Below are 6843 nucleotides of genomic sequence, written 5' to 3'. Positions count from 1 at the left end.
TATAAAAGGTACATTTGATTACATCAAAAGCAGTTCGATGTCATTGAACGATTCATGCAGAGTTACGCAAAGTTACGCGGAGTGCCTAAATTTGAGGCGGTTTCTGAATTTTTCCAAGTCAGTGAGAAAGGAGGTGATGCACGATTATAAATAGGAGTCCCCAGGGCATCCCTGGGGATCATCTAGGGTTTGGAGGAGCGAAGCACAAGGGTAGAGAGTCGTCATCAAGCATTTTTCTTCCTTTCTTTCTTAGCTTTTTTTTCCATGCTTTCTTATAGGGTTTTAGATCCAATCATGTTTATAGTTGGCTAAACCTCTTAGCTCGGGCTAAGACGTGAAGCTTGTAGTGTGATGGGATGTCTCTTGCTTTGATTCTTATTTATGTTGAACTTTATGGATTCTAATTTGATTATTTAGGGAATACTTTCAATTTTTAATGGTTTATTGTGACTTAAATTACAATAGATCTGCAATAGCCTTGAGTATCTTCTTATTCCTCTTTGAGATTGTGGGATTGGTAAATCCTATTGTTTGCCATCATCCCAGGGGCATGATTTAGTGATGAAATCCCTTCTAATATTCACAATTCTCCTTCATTGAGAATTAGGTCAATGAAAATTCAGATTGATTTAATTGTTATATCTTCCAATTGGATTGGATAGGACTTCAATTCCAATTGAGTTATTTGAATCAAATAAGCGGGTTCCCTGATCACTATAAGTGGATCATTGGAAACCCTAGTTCCTACCTTTGAATTCTTAGTTCTAATCACTTTAATCACAATTACTCTCTCAATCACTTCAGAATTAGTTTTACATCTTCTCCTAGTTCTACTTCTATTTAATTTCAGAAACGTATAAGATCAGTCCTTGTTGATTCAACCTTGGTCTTACCGAGATTATTACTACATCACGACTAACAGTTACGTTTTTCTGAGATTGATTAGTTTTGGAATTAGGTTAAGATTATGATTTGTTTACTTTCTATTTTTAGGTTAGGGTCTTTCTGATTTGTTTTTTTAAGAAACTAACCTTCTTTCTATTTCTAGTATTAAAAACTTTCTGAATTTGTTTTTAGAAACTAACTATTTTTTTTTTTTTTTTTTTGCCGGATGTTAACATAGAACTTCCAATTTAGTAACTTCTTTTTAATTCTCTCTCTTTCTATTTTTAGATTTCAATTTTCCTTTTTCTTTTAGGTTTAGGTTAGAGTCTAAAATTGAGGGCTAAGAGTGTTTCACGCCCGAGTGGGTCCGTGATAACACTCGATGTCTTTTGAGTGAAGGAGGATTAGTTAAGGGGTTATTTATCCATCATAGGATTAGACACCACTCGAGATCCATAAAGTTAACTAAAGTTATGGCTGCCAATCAACCTCTAAATCCACCTCAACTTAGGGTTGAGGAAATTTAGGATGAGAATGAGGTGCATCAAGCACCCCCGCCTCGTACTTTATAAGATTACTTACAACCGGTGGGGATGAGCACACCTTCTTGTATGATTTTTTCAGAAAATATGGGAAACATGGATATCAAGCCAGGGGTGATCCAACTCCTTCCAAAGTTCCATGGACTTGAATCTAAAAGTCCATATTTACACATGAAAGAGTTTGATGAGATCATAGCCACTTTATATTTTTCCTAACATGTCTGAGGACACGATCAGAATGAAACTCTTTCCTTTTTCTTTGAAAGAAAAAGCTAGGACATGGTTGCACTCACTACATCCATAATCCATTGGTAGATGGAACGTCATGATAAGGGAGTTCATAAAGAAATTCTTCCCATATCATAAAACGAACACCCTTATAAAGTTGATTATGAACTTCACCCAAAAAGAAGATGAAACATTCTTCTAATGTTGGGAGTGATTCAAGGATCTTGTCAGTTCATGTCCATAACATGGATTTGAAACATTGTGTATAACAAGTTTCTTTTATGATGGACTGACATCTTCTATGCGCCAAATGGTCAAGACAATGAGCAATGGAAAATTCATGAGCAAAGATGTCAATGATGTGTGAGATTATTTTGACAAGCTTGCTGAAAACAACAATCATGGGATATATCCCCTAGACCCAATATCATGTCTAAGCCAATTCAAACAAAGGAGAGGGGTGGAATGTATGCTTTGAGAGAAAAAGATGATATAAGTGCTAAAGTGGCCAGCCTCACAAGGAAACTCGAGGCCATTAAACTTAAGAAGGATAAGGCTAAGGAAGTAGTTTGTGGTATTTGTTCTTACAACATTCATACGATTGAAAATTATCCAACAATACTTGTTTTTCAAGATATATTGAATGAACAGTCGAATGCCGTAAACAAACTACCAGAGACCTTTCAAAGAAACCACCTCGAACACATACAACTCTAGCTGGAGAAACCATCCAAAGTTTAGCTGGAGAGATGGGCAAACTACTACTCCTCAAGGGATCCTTAACTAGTTTTTGGATTAGAAGAAGCCTCAAGAGGATTCGGTTTTAAAACACATTCAAAATCAAGAGCTTTTTAATCAAGGCACACTACAACCTTTTCGAGATCTTACTAAAGTTGTGCAACGAATTGAGTCACACTTGACAATTAGAGAGATAGGGGTTGTAACGCCCTGAAATTCGGGGGTCGGGCATAACTCAGCTCTCGAGTTTCAAAACATCACTTATGCAACATATTTAATGATGGATGTATGTTGTCTGTATGAGTACATAAAACATGGAATAGATTAAGCCAAACTGCAAACATAATTTAGGAATAAGTGAGAAACGCAAGCGGAAGACTTATAGAAACATAAGTGTACATGTGTAAATCCCTAAAGTCCGAATACATACTAGGTCATAATACAAGTGTTGCTATCAAAATAATACAAGTATTAAAAGACATTAGCTATTCCAAAAGAAACCCAGAATTCCCGCGCATTAGGACATGGCTCACTAGAACCCACCTGAAAAGTGCATGAAAGAAAATGTAGCCCCGTCATCCTCGAACTCCTGCTCTGCCTTAGAGGTCGCATCAACATCTACAACTAAGACAAAGTTTGGTGGTGTTTAAGCACCGCCCCAGAACGTGGGAGTGAGTGATCAACTCAGTGGAACAATAAAGCAAAGGTTAACATGTTATCAGTTCAATCAAGCAGTAATGATAAAGCAGAACAATAAACATGTCCTAAGTACTCTTATTAATGCAAGGATGTATGAAGAATGATGTGTGCCCTCGCGCATACACCCTCAGCGTCTTCATCTTACGTTACGCATGACATCACCTCAAAGTGCGCCACGTCTTCAAAGCACATACAAATGTGGTGCATGAACATGATTACCAAGTTGTTATTAGTCCTTTTCATACAACAGGATTGGGAAGCTAAGATACCTTCTTCATATCACCATTCAAACAGTGATCCATTCTAGGGTCGTCAGTCCTAGACATCTCATACGATCATATGGTTTCAGGTCATTGCAAAGGGCTCGTTACCAATCAATGTACGCCTATCATACCTTCGTTACCACAATAAGGCTCCTCACCTCAATGCGGTATCCAGGCATGCTCGAGGTCACTACAAAGGGCTCGTCACCAATCAATGTAGGCCGACAGCGTGAATATAGTGTCCCATACCACCATAATCGGCTTACGAGTTTGGTTGCTCACTGGTCACTACGGGGAGGCTCGTCACCCCAGCGTAGGCCGACAGCTCGACCACGGTGTCCCATACCACCATGTCCAGCTCATGAGTCTTAGCGGATCAAGGTACAATGGTTAATAGGATTTCATCGGTAAGTTGGGTACCCTAGATTCAAACAATAACGTCCATAGATGGTGAACATACATCGGACAATTGGGTTACTTGACGAACTCGACTAGCACGAGCACACGTTGGGTTGAACGACATAGAGTGCGCAAACACTCCGTGTGGCCAAACCACTGCCGACAACTCTAATACGACTCGGGTTCGTCAAATCACGTCCTTCGTGGCGAAAGCAACCTCAGCCACGAACTCAAGGCCGATTACCGATTTCCTGGACTATTTCCTAGTCCCAAATACATTCCACTACAACAGATATGCATATCAACAATTTAGAATAGTAATGGAATGACAATTCACATCATGTAGCATGTGAGCATTTGCAGAATATCAACTTAACATGGGTTTCAACATAAGTAATACTTGAAGTTAAACAACAAAGAATATGACTTGCATGTAGAAAATCATACACATCAATAGGAGAGTTGAGAATCGCTTCTCAACGCCCGCAATTAGAATAATATATTGCACTTTAAACCATTCAGACATTTCTACAAACACTTAGAATATATAGTGCAACATACATGATGTATGTTGGAATACACGCATTTAGACAATTCCTTTTGCCAAGGAGTTGACACACATACAATTAGCACAAGTACATGACAAATAATCATGGCAAACACATGTTCATATTTTTTACGTATACGGTACTTCCTACATATACACAAAATACACAAATCTCAATATAACACATACATATCAGGAACGTAAAATAAACATAGCATTTGGCATGTGAAATTACACCTAGAACAAGAATAAACCATTAACTGGCATTGAAAGCCTTGAAAACTATAACCTATACGATTAAAGTCCGCACCTTAAACCAGAAAAGAACACTGAAGTGATTCAGACGATATGTCTTCGTCAACGGCGACAAGATAACCTAAAGCAAGAATAGAAACGAGCTACAACAACACATAAACTATTCTAAGCTCCAAAACAAATTAGGGTTAGGTTAACTTACCCAAGGATGAACTCAGAATCGCCGAAATAATGATTCAAAAGTGATGGTTAAAGGATGAAGAATAACAGGAAAGAATCTAAGGATGTGTAATGACCCGGGAAATTTTGTGCCAAGACCCGAGTACTACCTCTATCTTTCCTTAGTAGCTTATTAGGGTAATTAGCGCTAAACTTAATTGCTTGTGAAATTTGTATCAATCACTTTAAATTGGATCTGCATAACTCAAAATCTGTAAAATAGTTAGCACTATGTTACTCTGAAATCTGGGATTCATCGCTAAATCCGGTTGCTCTTGGAAATTTTTGGTAGTTCTGGATCGGACCTGGACTGCGCGTCGTAAGTCCGATAGCGATGATCTTAGGCAGTTTTGGTCACCATGTTGGACTTGGTCATCACCTCAAAAATTAAGTCCAGATGATGTTCTGGGTCGATTTGATTGAGTCCGGAGTGAAGAGTGTGAGAACGGTTGAAAATTTAATAAGATTTTATGAAATCTGAGTCGTGTCACTTGCGCGATGATTTTAAGCAATCTGACCGTTGGATTCTGACCCAATTTCACCCTCTGATTAGGGAAGGTGGCCCAGGCATGTTCTTGTGCTTGTGGACCTAATCGGGATTCGGTGACCGTTGAATTGAGTGTGGTCCGCCACAGTTGATCTGAAGATTTGATCAGTACGAAAACTCAGCTTGACCTAGAACCATGGTCAGTGAGCTTAAGTCCGCCCTTTCGTGGTAATAGGCCCACCGAAAGTGCTCCGTTGGATCGAGAGAGGCCTGCTTTAGTTATACCCTAAGTATACCTTGGCCCTGGGGTTATTTCATCAATGTTAGGCCTATATATAGACCTTAAAACCCTAACTCTCTTTTCCATACGAATTTCCTAACCCTGGCTAAGAAAGAGAGAGGAAAAGAGAGAGAAAGTGAGAGAGAAGTTGGTGAATCATCTTAGATTCTTTCCTGTTCTTCTTCATCCTTAAACCTTCACTTTTGAATCGTTATTTCGGCGATTCTGAGTTCATCTTTGGGTAAGTTAACCTAACCCTAATCTGTTTTAGAGCTTAGAATAGTCTTTGTGTTGTTGTAGCTCATTTCTATTCTTGTCTTAGGTTATCCTGTCACTGTTGACGAAGACATATCGTCTGAATCAGTTCGGTGCTCTATTTCTGGTCTAAGGTGCGGACTTTAATTGTATAGGTTATGATTTTCAAGGCTTTCAATGCCAGTGAATGGTTTATTCTTGTTATGGATGAGATTTCACATGCCAAATGTTATGTTTATTTTACGTTCCTGATATGCATGTTTTATATTGAGATTTGTGTCTTCTATGTATATGTATAAAGTACCGTATGCGTATAAAATATGAACATGTGTTTGCCATGATTAATTGTCGTGTACTTATGCTAATTGTATTTGCTGCAACTCCTTAGTAAAAGGAATTGTCCAAATGTGTGTATTTCAACATACGTCATGTATGTTGAACTATGTATTCTAAGTGTTTGTAGAAATGCCTGAATGAACTAAAGTGTAATATATTATACTATTTCTGGGTGTTGAGAAGCGACTCTCAACACTCCTATTGATGTGTAGGATTTACCACATGCAAGTCATATTCCTTGTTGTTTAACTTCCAGCATTACTTATGTGTAAATCCAAGTTAAGTTGATATTCTTCAAATGCTTACGTACTACATGATTTGAGTTGTTGTTCCATTACTATTGTAAATTGTAGATATGAATATCTGTTGTAGTGGAATGTGTTTGGGACTATGAATAGTCTAGGAAATCGATAATTGGCCTTAAGTTCGTGGCTGAGATTGCTTTCGCCACGAAGGACATGATTAGACAAACCCGAGTCGTACTAGAGTTGTCGGCAGTGGTTTGGCCATGCGGAGTGTTTGCGCAGTCTATGTCGTTCAACCCAACATGCGCTGGTGCTAGTCGAGTTCGTCAAGTAACCTGATTGTCCGATGTATGTTCACCATGTATGGACGCTATTGTTTGAATCTAGGGTACCTAACTTACCGATGAAATCCTATTAACCATTGTACCTTGATCCGCTAAGACTCATGAGCTGGATATGGTGGCA

The 6843-nt window shown here is 38.5% G+C and overlaps 1 non-coding gene across 1 annotated transcript; it reads right to left on the bottom strand.

The window, feature by feature from the left end:
* Positions 1-1800: 1800 nt before the first annotated feature.
* On the bottom strand, positions 1801-1907 carry LOC131247579 (small nucleolar RNA R71). The gene has a single exon (XR_009171857.1). It is a non-coding gene; the product is annotated as a small nucleolar RNA R71 (small nucleolar RNA).
* Positions 1908-6843: the final 4936 nt, after the last annotated feature.

The sequence above is a fragment of the Magnolia sinica genome, chromosome 5 (assembly GCF_029962835.1).
Source record: "Magnolia sinica isolate HGM2019 chromosome 5, MsV1, whole genome shotgun sequence".
NCBI lineage: Eukaryota > Viridiplantae > Streptophyta > Magnoliopsida > Magnoliales > Magnoliaceae > Magnolia > Magnolia sinica.
Note: the sequence above shows the minus strand (reverse complement) of the source record. Positions and strands in the feature narration are given on the sequence as shown.